The sequence below is a fragment of the Lithobates pipiens genome, unplaced genomic scaffold, assembly GCF_037356315.1.
Source record: "Lithobates pipiens isolate NorthernLeopardFrog02 unplaced genomic scaffold, aLitPip1_a1.2 Scaffold_18, whole genome shotgun sequence".
NCBI lineage: Eukaryota > Metazoa > Chordata > Amphibia > Anura > Ranidae > Lithobates > Lithobates pipiens.
The window spans coordinates 581413292-581430863 of NW_027507758.1; positions in this window are offsets into that span (position 1 = coordinate 581413292).

Genomic DNA, 17572 nt, shown 5'->3' on the forward strand with positions numbered 1-17572 from the left:
TACCATCTATGTACAGTGTGTGTTCTGCATTTGCAATGGGTATGTCTGTGACATGTGGGAACCCCGTGGTTTCTTGTTCCATAAGTTGAAAACAATCGTGTTCATCAGATGTTATGTCATGAAATGAAAGTGTGTCAGAATCCTGAGTATCTTGTGCTGTATCTACACCATTATCATCATTACTCCCCCCTGTCAAATCTGTCTGAAATGGTAAAAGCTGTGCTAAGTTAAAAGAAGTGCATCGCTGAAAGGTAACATTGGGGGGTAGGAGCAAAGTGCATTGTAGACGCAGCTGCCTTGCCATTGATATGTGTTTTGGTTGGACCTGTGATAAGATGGCGTGTATGTCATGTGTGGTATGTACCACTACAGGATTGTCTAAGACAATTTCTGAGGATTTGTCAATGATAATTGACACTGCTGCAACTGCTCGTACACAGGACGGTGATCCTCTAGAGACAGGATCGAGAGCCGCCGAGAAGTATGCTACCGGCCTTTGTTTGATGTGTTGTTGTGTCAACACCCCTGTTGCGTGTCCCGTGATTTCAGCAATGTACAAATGAAATGTTTTGGTATAATCAGGGATCCCGATCGCAGGTGCCGAAATTAGTAACCTTTTTAAGGTGCTAAAAGATTCATGACCTGCTTCTGTGAGTACATAGGGTACTATTTTCAAGCAATCATATAATGGCTGCATCAGAGAACTGGCATGTGGTATCCATTGTCTACAATATGACACCATTCCCAGAAACATACGAAGTTGCTTAAAATTGCGTGGGATATTCATTTGTCTTATGGCCTGGACTCGGTCTTCAGTGAGGTGTCGAGTACCCTGGGATATACAGTGGCCCAAAAAGACAACCTTTTTCTGACATACCTGTAACTTAGTTCTATTCACCTTGCACCCTTTTTCAGCCAGGAATTGTAACAATGATAGAGTGGCTTTTAAACAAGTATCGTTATCTGGACAACATAACAATAGGTCATCTACATATTGCAACAATACACAAGTGTCAGGTGGTTGCCATTCCCCCTATTTTTACTTTTTAAGGTTTAGTCAGTGGGGCATCGGACAAAAGACCGTCATAACCACTTATGGGTATGGTGTCACGGGACGTCATGTGTGGAGGGACTACTGAATCAGACAACAGACTGCGTGACGCTCCTGTGTCAACCAAACAAGGAATATGTTTACCTTCCACCTTCATCAACATGTAGAGCATTTTGTTCTCTGATTCAGCTAGGACTGGGGCAAGTCATGCGGTCGGATCGTCCCTATCATTGGTACGCCTCTGTCTGTAGTCCCTCGTGTCTCTGTCCGTGTTTCCTTCCTGTTCGTCTTTTATCCTTTTCCTACAGTCTCTTTTTATATGTCCCACCTTGTTGCAGTAATAACAGGTAAGAGGTTTACGGGAGGAATTCCCTCCTTCATTGACCCGGGCAACAGTGTTAACTCCCGGTGTCCTTCTGGGTTTAGTTTCTGCTAAATCAGCCTCTATGCCTTGTGCTTTCTGCAACAATGTTCCTCTGTCCCGTATGGCTCTCCATTCGGGAGTACATGCCTTCAGTTTGTCACCTACTTGGGGTACTAGTCCTTCCATAAACTGTCGATTGAAAGCCCTAATGGTGACAGGTAAGGCTAAATCTAGACCTTCGTCAGCCATCATGCTTTCCATGTTGAGGTAAAATTCTGTAACAGTCTGACCTGGGGCCTGTTTTATGGGCGCTGTCGAACCCCTTTCCTGCTGTTTCCCTTGGCAAAATTCTCGTAACTGAGCAATAAACAGGGGTCTAGAGTCTATATGACGAGGGTGTACTCCTGGTGGATCTGCCGCTGGATCCCCTTGTGGTCTATGTGGAGCAATTTCATTCATAAATTGATTAAACATCGTCAGTGTCATTTTATGTCTACATATATCTTCTCCATCTTGCCAAGTTGCTTCATGTGTGTCTAGTAATTGTGTCACGAATCTACAGAATGCGGCAGGTTTTGCTACGGGATCAGGAGCATTCTGTATTAATGCCATAAGAGTGTCAGCCGACCAAGGTGTCCATGTCCTCAGAACGACTTGTCGGGTCACTGTAGGTGGCTGTCCTGCTTGACCCGCATTTGGATTATTTACTTGTATTACCCTAGTCCGACTATGGACTGGAGCTACGGGCTCTGGTCTTTGAGCGCCGCAATGTACACATTCCTGTGCCCAGTCTGTATTCTGGGTACCGCATACTCGGCATACCCATCCTCTTCCTCTTAAGGAAGGATAAAGTTTTGGTCTTTCATTACCTGGTGTGGTAGTGTTATAAGGAGGTGGAGTATCTTCCGTATTTACCCTATCGCCGGGAGCAGAAGGAAGACTTTTGTGTCGGACCTTCATATCCCATCCACCCTTTTCCTGACAATACTCCCATCCCTCCTCTTTAGCCCTGTTGGAAACCTTAATTAAACATCGTATTTGTGATACCCATCTCTTCTGCAATATCTCTCCCTGTCTGTCTTTCTTTATTTCTTCCCAACCTTCTACACTTAATCCATTTTCTCCATCCATCCCCAATTTCTTGAGAATCCTATTTGTGCCCTGTGCCTTATCCTTCCCATACAACATTGTAATTATGTCTTTAACAGCATAACATTTCTGAGATTCCTCCTGGGGTTTACCATGTGTCTGGCCCATTTTGACAGTCCTGCCTAGGTGGCGTTTGGATCACTTACTAAGTGTCTCGTTGCCTTCTCCTCCTAGGGTGCCAAAATACTAAAAAACCTCTCCTATATGAGATCGAATTACTTTATATGCTAGCCAACTGACAAATATTATGACCAGACTGACAGCTACAACATATACAAGCATTCCCTTTTGGTGGCCAAACACATATGACTAGGTCTCCGGGACTTTGTGGAGACCTTATTTCCCTTCCCATTACCATGGAATCTCTCAGCATTCGTTTCTTATTCCTGCTTTATTGAGGCAGTCAGGACTTATACTTTCAACCCGTTTTTAGGCTCATGAATCAAAAAGCGTATATCAAACTTAAGTGTCGGACCCCCAAAGTACTCTTACGAGTTAAGGGCGCATTCCGTTACCCATTGGGATGATATATGTTTCAATTCACACCATACAAACAGGGCTTATCTCATTCACAACAGACAGATGACAAGTAGACAGACAAGAAACAACGGTAACATAAGCCAAAATATTAAGTTCAAGACCCACTTACTACAGAGGTTGGTGTTTACCTGAAGAACAATTCAGACAGATCAGGTGGGCACAAATCTAAGAAGCACAGAGTTTATAAGAAAATAAAGCTTTTCTTACCTGCGCAGGATTTGTCTGTGGTTCTTTGATGTGCCCGACCATTTCGTTCCGTCCTTATGTTCGTTCGCCTCTTGTAGTTTCTTCAGCGAGTCCCTATTCGCGGCGCCAGAAATGTTAGGTGTGACCTCAACAAGTCACCTATTTGTCAGGTTATGTTACCGTTTCCCAATTGTTAGTTAGAGTTCTTATCCGAGCAAAGAGACACAGAGGTATTCAGTATTTCTGCTCAGAAGTCCGTCGTTAACTCTGACTGTCTCTGACTGACTGTGGCTCTGAGGCTTCTTTATTACATCTTTTATAGACAGAAAAGGGCAAACATCAGCAAATGTAAAAAAAACAACATTTTCAAAGTAAAGACAATTCTCCGGGTGTTATCAGCTGATAAGACACTCTTCTGGGCGTAGACTGCTTTTTAGGGCTGATGCGGCCTCTTCTTGATGAGTACGTGACAATAGATGACTGAGTCCTTATTTTACAGAGAAGGATAGAAAAATACAAGTATTTAGTAAGACATAAGGTCAACTATTTTATTTAGACACCCCTTAATCCTTACAATACTCTTTCCGTTTTCGGATGACGGATTGAACAGTGCTCTATGAGATGTTCAAAGCTTGGTATTTTTTTATAACCTTACCCTGCTTAAGACTGGGTTCACACTGGTGTGAATTCGCATGTCGGGAGACTGTGACCGGCTCTCAATGGACCTGGTTCACACAACTCTGTGATGGCTGCGGAGTGGTTTGCAGAAGAGTCTTTTGAGTCTTCTGGTCCATTTCAGGTTCGAATTAAGCCAAAAATTTGGACCCAATTCAAACCTGAAATGGTGAACAGGGATGTACCGAACCCCCTGCTGCGAGCCGTTCCACATACAGTGTGAACCCTGCTTTAAACTTCTCCACAACTTTATCCCTGACCTGTCTGGTGTGTTTCTTGGCCTTCATGATGCTGTTCACTTATGTTCTCTAACAAACCTCTAAGGCCGCGTACACACGCGCGGACTGTTCGCCCAACCTTGTTCGGCAAACAGTTTGTCAAACAGTCCGCTCAAAATTTGCATGAGCGGACTTGCCCACACACGAGCGGACTGTTTGACGAACAAGGTTGGGCAAACAGTTCGCTCAACTTTTGAAATGAACGGACTCGCCCACGTAAGGAGGAGGCAAATCCGCCCATTTCGAGCGCGTGTACAGGTAGGCGGGGCCCGCGAAGGAGACGTCGCGGGCTCCGCCGCCTGGAATGGGCTTAAAGGGGAACCCCAACGCCGAAAAAAATCGGCGTGGGGGTTCCCCCCAAGTCCACACCAGACCCTTGTCCGAGCACGCTACCCGGCCGGCCAGGAAAGGGGGGCGAGCGAGCGCGCCCCCCCTCCTGAGCCGTACCAGGCCGCGTGCCCTCAACATGGGGGGTGCCTTGGGGAAGGGGGGGCCGCGCGGCCCCCCCACCCCAAAGCACCTTGTCCCCATGTTGATGAGGACAAGGGCCTCTTCCCGACAACCCTGGCCGTTGGTTGTCGGGGTCTGCGGGCGGGGGGCTTATCGGAATCCGGGAGCCCCCTTTAAGAAGGGGGCCCCCGGATACCGGCCCCCCACCCTATGTGAATGAGTATGGGGTACAATGTACCCCTACCCATTCACCTGTGAAATAAAGTACAAATAAAAACACAACACAGGGGGAAAAAATATTTTATTGCACAGCCGGGGGTCTTCCGTCTTCGGGGGTCTTCTCGCCGGACTCCTCCGCTATGTGTGTGTAGCTCTTTTGCCAGCGGAGGAGTCCGGCTTTCTTCCTCCCCGCCGCCGGCCTCTTCTCCCGACTTCGGGGGTCTTGTCCCCCTCTTCGGTTCTTCTGCCGGGCCACCGCGCCTGGTCCGGTGGCCCGGTCTTCTGTCGCCGTCTTCCGTTCTTCTGTCGCCGCCTTCGGTTCTTCTGCCGGGCCACCGCGCCTTCTTGTAGCTCTTTTACAGGCGGTGGCCCGGTCTTCTGTCGCCGCTGTCGTCGCCGCAGCCGCCGCCTTCCGTTCTTGTTCTTCTTCTTGTTCTTCTTCTTCTTCTCCAGGCGATGTTGACACGTCGCTCCCTCCGGCCGGAATGCCAGAGCCGCCCTGCGCTGTGACTTATATAGTGACAATGTGGCGGGGTCACATGGTATATGTCACATGGGTTGATGTCACATGGTGACCCCGCCCCCTTACGATGTCATAGTCCCCATGTGACATCAACCCATGTGACCAACCCATGTGACATATACCATGTGACCCCGCCCCATTGTCCCTATACAGTGGTGTGAAAAAGTGTTTGCCCCCTTTCTCATTTCCTGTTCCTTTGCATGTTTGTCACACTTAAGTGTTTCGGAACATCAAACCAATTTAAACAATAGTCAAGGACAACACAAGTAAACACAAAATGCAATTTGTAAATGAAGGTGTTTATTATTAAAGGTGAAAAAAAATCCAAACCATCATGGCCCTGTGTGAAAAAGTGATTGCCCCCTAAACCTAATAACTGGTTGGGCCACCCTTAGCAGCCACAACTGCAACCAAGCGTTTGCGATAACGTGCAATGAGGCTTTTACAGCATCCTGGAGGAATTTTGGCCCACTCATCTTTGCAGAATTGTCCTAATTCAGTTACATTAGAGGGTTTTCGAGCATGAACGGCCTTTTTAAGGTCATACCACAACATCTCAATAGGATTCAGGTCAGGACTTTGGCTAGGCCACTCCAAAGTCTTCATTTTGTTTTTCTTCAGCCATTCGGTGGTGGACTTGCTGGTGTGTTTAGGATCATTGTCCTGCTGCAGAACCCAAGTTCGTTGCAGCTTGAGTACACGAACAGATGGTCAGACATTCTCCTTCAGGATCTCTTGGTAGACAGCAGAATTCATAGTTCCTTTTATCACGGCAAGTCTTCCAGGTCCTGAAGCAGCAAAACAGCCCCAGACCATCACACTACCACCACCATATTTTACTGTTGGTATAATGTTCTTTTTATGAAATGCAGTGTTCCTTCTACGCCAGATATACTTGGACACACACCTTCCAAAGAGTTCCACTTTTGTCTCATCGGTCCACAGAATGTTGTCCCAAAAGTCTTGGGGATCATCAAGATGTGTTGTGGAGAAACTGAGACGAGCTTTGATGTTCTTTTTGCTCAGCAGTGGTTTTCTCCTTGGAACTCTGCCATGCAGGCCATTTTTGCCCAGTCTTTTCCTGATGGTGGAGGCATGAACGCTGACCTTAACTGAGGCAAGTGAGGCCTGCAGTTCCTTGGACATTGTTGTGGGGTCTTTTGTGACCTCTTGGATGAGTCGTCGCTGCGCTCTTGGGGTAATTTTGGGCGGCCGGCCACTCCTGGGAAGTTTCACCACTGTTCCATGTCTTCGCCATTTGTGGATAATGGCTCTCACTGTGGTTCGCTGGATTCCCAAAGCTTTGGAAATGGCTTTATAACCCTTTCCAGACTGATAGATCTCAATTACGGTACTTTCTTTCTCAATTGTTCCTGAATTTCTTTGGGTCTCGGCATGATGTGTAGCTTTTAAGCATCTTCTGGTGGACCTTACTGTGTCAAGCAGTTCCTATTTAAGTGATGCCTTGATTGTGAACAGGTGTGGCAATAATCAGGCCTGGGTGTGGCTATAGAAATTGAACTCAGGTGTGGACAACCACAGTTATAGTATGTTTTAACAAGGGGGGCAATCACTTTTTCACACAAGGCCATGATGGTTTGGATTTTTTTTCACCTTTAATAATAAACACCTTCATTTACAAATTGCATTTTGTGTTTACTTGTGTTGTCCTTGACTATTGTTTAAATTGGTTTGATGTTCCGAAACACTTAAGTGTGACAAACATGCAAAGGAACAGGAAATGAGGAAGGGGGCAAACACTTTTTCACACCACTGTATAAGTGACCGCACAGCGCGTCCCCGGCATTCCGGCCGGAGAGCTCGTCGAGTCAACATCTCCAGGAGAAGAAGAAGAAGAACAAGAAGAAGAACAAGAACGGAAGGCGGCGGCTGCGGCGACGACAGCGGCGACAGAAGACCGGGCCACCGCCTGTAAAAGAGCTACAAGAAGGCGCGGTGGCCCGGCAGAAGAACCGAAGGCGGCGACAGAAGAACGGAAGACGGCGACAGAAGACCGGGCCACCGGACCAGGCGCGGTGGCCCGGCAGAAGAACCGAAGAGGGGGACAAGACCCCCGAAGTCGGGAGAAGAGGCCGGCGGCGGGGAGGAAGAAAGCCGGACTCCTCCGCTGGCAAAAGAGCTACACACACATAGCGGAGGAGTCCGGCGAGAAGACCCCCGAAGACGGAAGACCCCCGGCTGTGCAATAAAATATTTTTTCCCCCTGTGTTGTGTTTTTATTTGTACTTTATTTCACAGGTGAATGGGTAGGGGTACATTGTACCCCATACTCATTCACATAGGGTGGGGGGCCGGTATCCGGGGGCCCCCTTCTTAAAGGGGGCTCCCGGATTCCGATAAGCCCCCCGCCCGCAGACCCCGACAACCAACGGCCAGGGTTGTCGGGAAGAGGCCCTTGTCCTCATCAACATGGGGACAAGGTGCTTTGGGGTGGGGGGGCCGCGCGGCCCCCCCTTCCCCAAGGCACCCCCCCATGTTGAGGGCACGCGGCCTGGTACGGCTCAGGAGGGGGGGCGCGCTCGCTCGCCCCCCTTTCCTGGCCGGCCGGGTAGCGTGCTCGGACAAGGGTCTGGTGTGGACTTGGGGGGAACCCCCACGCCGATTTTTTTCGGCGTTGGGGTTCCCCTTTAAGCCCATTCCAGGCGGCGGAGCCCGCGACGTATCCTTCGCGGGCCCCGCCTACCTGTACACGCGCTCGAAATGGGCGGACTTTCCGAGCGGGAACAGTCCGCTCATTTCGAAAGTACAGCGGACAAGCCCACACACGGGCGGACTGTTCGCTCAAACACAGTTTCAGCGGACAGTTTTTCGGAATTTCCGAAAGACTTTGTCCGTCCAACTGTCCGCTGAAACTGTCCGCTGAAAGCCCACACACGAGCGGACTGTCCGCCCAAACACTGTTCAGCGGACAAGGTTGGGCGAACAGTCCGCCCGTGTGTACGCGGCCTAAGGGCTTTACAGAACCGCTGTATTTATACAGAGATTAAATTACACACAGGTGGACTTTATTTACTAATTAGGGGACTTCTGAAGGCAATTGTTTCCACTAGATTTTAGTTAGGGGTATCAGAGTAAAGGGGGCCGAATACAAATGCACACCACACTTTTCACATATTTATTTGTAAAAAAAATTGAAAACCATTTATCATTTTTCCTTCCACTTCACAATTATGTGCCACTTTGTGTTGGTCTATTACATAAAAATCCCAATGAAATATGTAGCTAGGAGCTGGATATTTACCTATGCCTTCAATCAGGATACACTGTGTGGCATTGTTCAGGGGGGAGCTGTTTCCCTCTAGTAATACATAGTTAGTAAGGTTGAATAAAGACACCAGTCCACCCTGAGTGAGTGTGCATGTCTACAATTATCCCTATACATTGCATCTCATTAAGATGCTCATCTATTATATTATTATTTATTTAAGGTACCCATATAGCACCATCAATTTACACATACATTGCACACTCACATCAGCCCTTACCCTCAAGGAGCCCACAATCCAAGGTCCCCAACCCACATTCATACACTAGGGCCAATTTTGGACAGAAGCCAATCAACCTACCAGCATGTCTTTGGCATGTGGGAGGAAACCCACACAGGCACAGGGAGGACATGCAAACTCCAGGCAGGTAGTGTCGTGGTTGGAATTCAAACCAGCAACCCTCTTTACTGCTAGGTGAGCGTGCTAACCTCTATACCACTGTGCCACTGACCTGTTTCCTTCTTAATCAGAGACAAGACAGAGCAATGCATCTTGGGACATGTACTACGTGTGGCTGGGATTCGCCCTTTGGCTAATTGATGTGGAACTACAAATACCAGCTGGCTGATGGGGAAGAACAGAATGCTGGGAGAGACTATAAGAGGGATGAATTGAAGCCTAGTGCGCTCTCTTGGGACCGGTGTGAATATGCATGCAGGGAGTCTGTGAGAGTGTGAGCTGCAGTTGAGTCGCGGCCTGCTCTAGCAGAACTATCCAGCGGATTTCTAGAGGGACACCCGTGGACAGCTCCCTTTAGCTGTTCAAATGTAGCCTGGAGCCTCCTCTTATACCATCAATTCTGGTTTCAGATTTGGGTAAACCGTGGTGCGGTGGAGGCCAGATGTCATCCCTTGAGCCACGTTCCTGAGAGATCATCATCATAACCATCATCATAGCCATCATCATCATCATCTCCTGTTCCAGTGTGAGATAAATTGTTGAAAAGATCTGGTCCCCAACCATCTATTAATAATATTACATTGTGAGGCCATCCATAACTTACACAGAATTAATAGGTGGATAACACACCTGGTACTTAGTGTGGATATCGATTCACGAACCGTGATGAGGCTTTGGCCTGCCCTGTTCGTGCCTCGATCTCCACACACTATTAAGTCCCGAGCATGTCCTTTCTTCCCTATTCTGGCATAAATAGGGAAGGGCCTCCTGACTCCCTCTATGTGCATTTAATCCTTTTTATGGTAATATCCATGACACCATTGTGTCTTGACATTTTTTTATAGCTTGTAATTATTGTATGCCATTGTTTATTTAGTTTATTTATGCCTTTATACTATGTACCATTGCACTGTTACAGGTTCTCCCCCCCTTCACCTGCCCCCCCCCCCTATAGACTTGGGTCATGGGTCCTTCTCCCGGCGATTGGTGGGGTTCTTGGGGGTGGGATGGGTGATGCATCATGGTTTTTGGTGCTCCGCCCCCTCTTTCCCCTTGCGTGTGTCCTGGCTAGACTTAGTTTGGCTGTGGGACGCAAGCACAGACGTGCGCGCGACTTTCCCGCGCGTGTGCAGCTCGGACCTGGTGCTGCACGGGCCTGCATGAGACAATGTTGCTCATGACGGGTGCTGTGCGCATAGAATGTGGCGGGCGCGTGCGCGTGCGCGCTGACTTTTGCCGCGCGTGCACTGTAGAACCCCTGACCCCATGACGCTGTGCGCCGGCGACGCGGTGCCGGGGTCAATTAGTGGGGTTGAGAGGTATTTATGGCGGTGTTCCACCGATATCCTGACACGCCGAGCTGATCCGGAGAACCTCCAGGGGTCACACTGCTAGTGGTGAGTGAGCATACTCCAGATAGGAAATTACACTTACATATTGAAATACATATACATTAATGCATTACCATGCTTATGTTTACGCAGATACTAGCTATACCCTAAGTGCCCTAATATCTGGATGTTCCTCTATCTCGCACACTGATCCCATTAATGAGGATGAGTCCCTTGTCCATCCGAGGATGGACAGCCTCATGCCCTTCTCCGGGTCTTAAAGACATGAGACTACCTAACCCATTGGTAACTCAATCAAATTATATAAAAAATTTTTGTTTCTGACACCCGGGCTTCATTAACACTCCACTAATCACGAATGACTTTTACTATCATTCATGGGTATCTCTCTTTGTGGTAACTTGCCTTTCTTCTAATCTAACTTTGTGCACTGCCACACTACAGTGAGTAACACACTCTTTGTACAATCTAATCAAATTAATTTTATATATCTCTTGACATATATAATTTACACCATTGACTGGGTCTCACTTTTTCATTCGCTTCTATTTCCCACTATTAGCATTGAATCTGCACATTTTTTCACCCGTGGGATATTACATTCACTTGTTTTTATTTATATTTATTTTTGTTTCCCCACTATGCTCATACCTTTAAATCCGCTTCGTCCTTCCTTTTCCCATTGTTGCTTATCTTTTTCCTTTTCTTTCCCCCCTCTTTTTTTGGGGGGTTTATTTTAGTCCCTTTTCACTGCACATGGTTTGTTTCACCTTAATGGTACTTCCAATTTTTCTAATCACACCGTTTTAACCCTGGTGATGGAGATAAATCTCACGCGTGGGTGTCACCCAAGAAAAGTCTTATGACAAGTACAAACCGTGATTCAACATAAATATCTCCATATAGATCTCGGTTGGTGTCAGGTACAATACCTCTCCCAGTCGCCGGGGGAGACTCCTCCTGGTTACCTGAGCTGTTTCGGGGACACTGGTGCTTGGGTAAGTCCCTGTGCAATGTTTCTTTCACATTGTATCTTTGTACTTTTCCCCATCGTATCTTTTGATAACATATTACCATTAACCACATATCTAATTGTGATTTCTACATATATTTTTAGACATATGTATTTCCTGAGGAAGCTGAAAAAGCGAAACTAGTCGAAATACGTAATTTCTTACACCATTTGTGGATCATTTGTACTGTCAAATGTTTTTATTTAAATAAATTGATATAATTTTTTATGTCTGTTTTTTTCAATGTTTTATATCTTGTGAACTGCACCGTAATAGTCCCCTCACTCTTTCTTTTTGGTTGACATCTCTGGTTGGGGACCAGATCTTTTCAACAATTTATCTCATACTTATTTGGGATGAAGGTGCTTTTTGTAACGTTCCAATTGTAATCTAATATTACATTGTGAGGCCATCCATAACTTTCCTGTTCCAGTGTGGTGAGCGGAGCAATAGCCCAGTCTTATAGACGCTGTATATAGATACCATTGCCTCCTACACCCTTATCTTCAGTGTCAAAGATCTAAACTTAAAGCGGTGCTCCACCCTAAAGTGGAGCTTCTGCTCATTGGAACCCTCCCCCCTCCGGCGCCACAATTGGCACCTTTCAGGGGGGAGGGGGGTGCAGATACCTGTATAGTACAGGTATTTGCACCCACTTCCGGCATAGATATTCGCAGAATCTGCGGATATTTACGCCACTTCCTGCGGGTCCCCCGCTGTCTGCAGGGAAACACACGGATCACAGAGACAGCAGGGACCATCCTTATTGCGCAGCGCGACTCGCGCATGCGCAGTAGGGAACTGGGAAGTGAAGCCGCAAGGCTCCACTTCCTGATTCCCATACCCAAGATGGCGGTGGCAGCACCCGAGAGCCGATCGAGAGATCGATTTCGGGTGCCGTCATCGCGGGCGTGCTGGGCGGGTAAGTTTCCTTATTTTAAATGTCAGCAGCTGCAGTATTTGTAACTGCTGACTTTAAAAAAAAAAACGGTGGAACTCCCGCTTTAAACACCATAGACACTATATATAGACTTATTTGCTCTCCATTGTTCTGCTGTTGCTTGTAGTTCCACAGAAAGTAACATCTTTAAGTCAGTAATCACTGTGAAGCCAGTTGCATTTTAATTTACACAGGAAGATTGTTTGCTGTTTATTTACAATTGATTGAGTTCATGTTACTTGCTTTACCATTCAAACTCTCCTTGCATGCAACTAAATATCAAAGAGCCTGCTGAAGATTAACCAGATTGCCACACAGCAACACAGGACTACTTATACCTCCCTCCCCACTTTTGGGATTCGTTTTACTGAAGCTCATCGAGCAATAATTCACCAAAGACTCTGTTAGAGCAGGTTGAATTGCAGTATAGTTCTCTTTGCTAAACATTTTACTTGTTATTTACTGTTCTGCATTTATATGTGAGGGAGCAGTATAGGGGGGTCTGACACCCATAGGAGCCATTCCTCTGCTCTCATGTAGCCTGTTCACATTATATGCACACCATTGAGAGATTATAGTGTTTACTAACAATTGTTTGTGTAGCACTAACCCCCGAAGGAGCTGCTGGTTATTTTTGGGCTTAGAGCCCATTCACACAGGGGCAACTCCTGATCCGACTTCAGGTCGCCCCTAGTCGCCTCAGGTCGGACAACATTTAAAAAGCAATGTAAGTGAATGAGAGCCGTCTTAATGCACACTACTGAAGTCGCTCCGACTTCAGAAAAGGTTCCTGTACTACTTCTATCCGACTTGTAGGCGACCGGTACCCATTGATTTCAATGGAGATCGCCTCCAAGTCGGATCTCCGTCTATACGGAGGCGACTTTGACAGAATTATCAGCTCTCAAGAGGGAACTCCACGGCAAATTTCTGAAAAAAATTTGGCATGGGTTCCCCCTCCGAGAGCATACCAGGCCCTTAGGTCTGGTATGGATTCCAAGGGGAACCCCCTACGCCGAAAAAACGGCGTGGGGGGTCCCCCCCAGATCCACACCAGACCCTTATCCGAGCACGCTACCCGGCCGGCCAGGAAAGGGGGTGGGGACGAGCGGGCGGCCCCCCCCTCCTGAGCCGTACCAGGCCGCGTGCCCTCAACATGGGGGGGTGCCTTGGGGGAGGGGGGGCGTGCGGCCCCCCCACCCCAAAGCACCTTGTCCCCATGTCGATGAGGACAAGGGCCTCTTCCCGACAACCAACGGCGTTGTCGGGGTCTGCGGGCGGGGGGCTTATCGGAATCCGGGAGCCCCCTTTAATAAGGGGGCCCCCGGATACCGGCCCCCCACCCTATGTGAATGAGTATGGGGTACAATGTACCCCTACCCATTCACCTGTGGAAAAAAAGTACAAAAAAAAAAAACACAACACACGAGATAAAATATTTTATTGCACAGCTCCGGGGGTCTTCCGTCTTCGGGGGTCTTCTCGCCGGACTCCTCCGCTATCTTCTTGTAGCTCTTTTGCTAGCGGAGGAGTCCGGCTTTCTTCCTCCCCGCCGCCGGCCTCTTCTCCCGACTTCGGGGGTCTTGTCCCCCTCTTCGGTTCTTCTGCCGGGCCACCGCGCCTTCTTATAGCTCTTTTGCAGGCGGTGGCCCGGTCTTCTGTCGCCGCCGCCGCCTTCCGTTCTTCTTCTTCTTCTTCTTCTTCAGGAGATGTTGACACGACGCTCTCTCCGGCCACAATGCCAGGGACGCGCTCTGCTGCCACTTATATAGGGACAATGGGGCGGTGTCACATGGGTTGATGTCACATGGGTTGGTCACATGGGTTGATGTCACATGGTGATGTCACAGAACGGAAGGCGGTGGCGGCGGCGACAGAAGACCGGGCCACCGCCTGCAAAAGAGCTATAAGAAGGCGCGGTGGCCCGGCAGAAGAACCGAAGAGGGGGACAAGACCTCCGAAGTCGGGAGAAGAGGCCGGCGGCGGGGAGGAAGAAAGCCGGACTCCTCCGCTAGCAAAAGAGCTACAAGAAGATAGCGGAGGAGTCCGGCGAGAAGACCCCCGAAGACGGAAGACCCCCGGAGCTGTGCAATAAAATATTTTTTCCCTGTGTTGTGTTTTTTTTTTTGTACTTTTTTTCCACAGGTGAATGGGTAGGGGTACATTGTACCCCATACTCATTCACATAGGGTGGGGGGCCGGTATCCGGAGGCCCCCTTATTAAAGGGGGCTCCCGGATTCCGATAAGCCCCCCGCCCGCAGACCCCGACAACCAACGGCCAGGGTTGTCGGGAAGAGGCCCTTGTCCTCATCGACATGGGGACAAGGTGCTTTGGGGTGGGGGGGCCGCACGCCCCCCCTCCCCCAAGGCACCCCCCCATGTTGAGGGCACGCGGCCTGGTACGGCTCAGGAGGGGGGGGGCGCCCGCTCGTCCCCACCCCCTTTCCTGGCCGGCCAGGTAGCGTGCTCGGATAAGGGTCTGGTGTGGATCTGGGGGGGACCCCCACGCCGTTTTATCGGCGTAGGGGGTTCCCCTTGGAATCCATACCAGACCTAAGGGCCTGGTATGCTCTCGGAGGGGGAACCCACGCCAAATTTTTTTTCAGAAATTTGCCGTGGAGTTCCACCTTGAGCTCATTCTCTGCTTGGCCTCGGCAAAAGTCGCCTGGCCTGGGGCGACTTGTAAGTCGTCCCAAGTCGCGCTTGAAGTCATCACAAGTCGTTTTGAAGTCGTCCCAAGTCGCGCTGTGATCTTAACTCAAGTCGTGTCAAAGTTGCCTCACTCAAGTCGCCTACAAGTCGTGTTGCCCCTGTGTGAATGGGCTCTTACCGTTAACTTCCGCTTCTCCTTGTTGCACGTCTAGGGGATGTCCCGTGGTAGATGGCCCAGTAACTTGAGACTGATAATAGATCCAGTTGAATGGATTTTATTTGCAAACTTCAACCATTGAACAGTCTTTCAACTTGGGGTCAGAGGGCTGGGAAAGAATTCAGGTACTCTCAATGTCAAAGTCTAGAAATGTTAAGGAACTTGCTTACTTTGACTGCATCCGGAGAATAGCCATTCACAGCTGGATGAGCACTCAGGTTGGACAGTCCCTCTCTCACAAGGCCTAGCAGCCAACCAGGTGTTTACTCAGGAACCAAGTCTTTATCACCAACATTGTTGCAGAACACGTAGGGAAACTAAGCTGTAGAACACTTGTAGGATACCTGGATCTTTCAGCCAGCTTGGCGATATCCACAAGACCGGATTCTCTCGGTTACTTCAGCCCTTCCAGGCTCTTGTTAAGAAAACCAAACTCACACATGGTATTCTTCTAAAGAGTCCTTCCCTGGAATGCCCGAAGTCCATTGGGTCTCTCCCAGACCGTAGACGTCCACCTCAGAATCCTCCTCTAGTTTCCATGCCTTGGGCTAGCCAGCCCTGAGGCATTAAAATCGAGTGGAACCGCACCCCAGGCCATAGCCTTCCTGGGGGCTGGTCAGGAGGACCATGTAATCAGCACAGCATACTGGACCAGAACCCCAAACCACATGACATCCACATCTTAAACACTTAAGGACCGCCGCATGTAAATCTACGTCAGCACAATAGCACAATGGCTGCGGCGGTCCGTTTCGCTTCAGGAGCAATCCGGGATTAGGGGATGGCTATTAGTTTCTGGCCATCCCCTCTCGATCGCTCCTGGCGAATGAGAAGCTTCCCCTGCCTGTGTAGTGTAAACACAGGCAGGGAGGAAGTGATGTCACTCTCATCGGGGCGGTCTTTTAGACCGGACTGTGAGGAAAACACATAGTAAGTGCACCAACAATACACTGACACATAGGTACACATAGTCACACAAATCAACCCCCTGATTTTAACCCCCTGATTGCCCCTAGTTAACCCTTTCACCAGCGATCACCGTATAAGTGCCACTGGTGACGCTGGTTAGCCAGTTAGTTATTTAGGTTCCCCGTCAGGTTTTTATATAGCGTCAGGGACCCCCATATACTACCTAATAAAGATTTTAACCCCCTGATTGCCCCTAGTTAACCCTTTCACCAGTGATCACCGTATAAGTGTTACGGGTGACTCTGGTTAGTTTGCTTTTTATAGCATCAGGGCACCCACCATTTATTACCCAATAAAGGTTTAACCCCCTGATCACCCGGCGGGTGATATCAATTAGGTTTTAGGGTCCGGGTCTGCTTCGCCCCAGGCAGCGCTAGGTTAGTGCCAGTACCGCTAACACCCACGCGCAAAGCATACACCTCCCGTAGTGGTATAGTATCTGAACAGATCAATATCTGGTCTGATCAGATCTATACTAGCGTCCCCAGCAGTTTAGGGTTCCAAAAAAACGCATTGTTGGTGGGATCAATCCAGATACCTGCTAGCACCCGCGTTTTGCCCCTCCGCCCAGCCCACCCAAGTGCAGTATCGATCGATCACTGTCACTTACAAAACACTAAACACATAACTGCAGCGTTAGCGATCACAGGGATCAGGCCTGACTCTGCGAACAGTTTTTTTGGTAGCGTTTTATATTTAAATCCTGAAGGCGGTGCTTGGTTTTCGGGGTTCTGTACGCGGCTAGGCTCCCAAAAAGTCCCTCATATGTGGTATCCACGTATTCGGGAGAAGCAGCAGAATTTATTTTGGGGTATAATTTCCCTTATGCCCATAGCATGTGTGAGCAATATATCATTTAGTGACAACTTTGTGCAAAAAAAAAAAAAAAGTTTGTAAGATTCCTGCAACTTGTGGCAAAATATAAAATATTTCATGGACTCAACATGCCTCTCAGTAAATATCTTGGGGTGTCTACTTTCCAAAATGGGGTCATTTGGGGAGGGGTTTTGTGCTATTTTGGCATTTTACGGCCTTCGAAACTGTGATAGGTAGTGAGGAGTGAAATAAAAAATTTGCACCCTTAGAAATCCTGGAGGCAGTGATTGGTTTTCAGGGTCCCGTACGCAGCTAGACTCCCAAAAAGTCCCACATATGTGGTATCCCCGTACTCAGGAGAAGCAGCAGAATATATTTTGTGGTGCAATTCCACATATAACTATGGCATGTGTGAGCAAAATATCATTTAGTGACAACTTTTTTGTAAACTTTTTTTTTTGTGTCATTATTCAATCACTTGGGACAAAAAA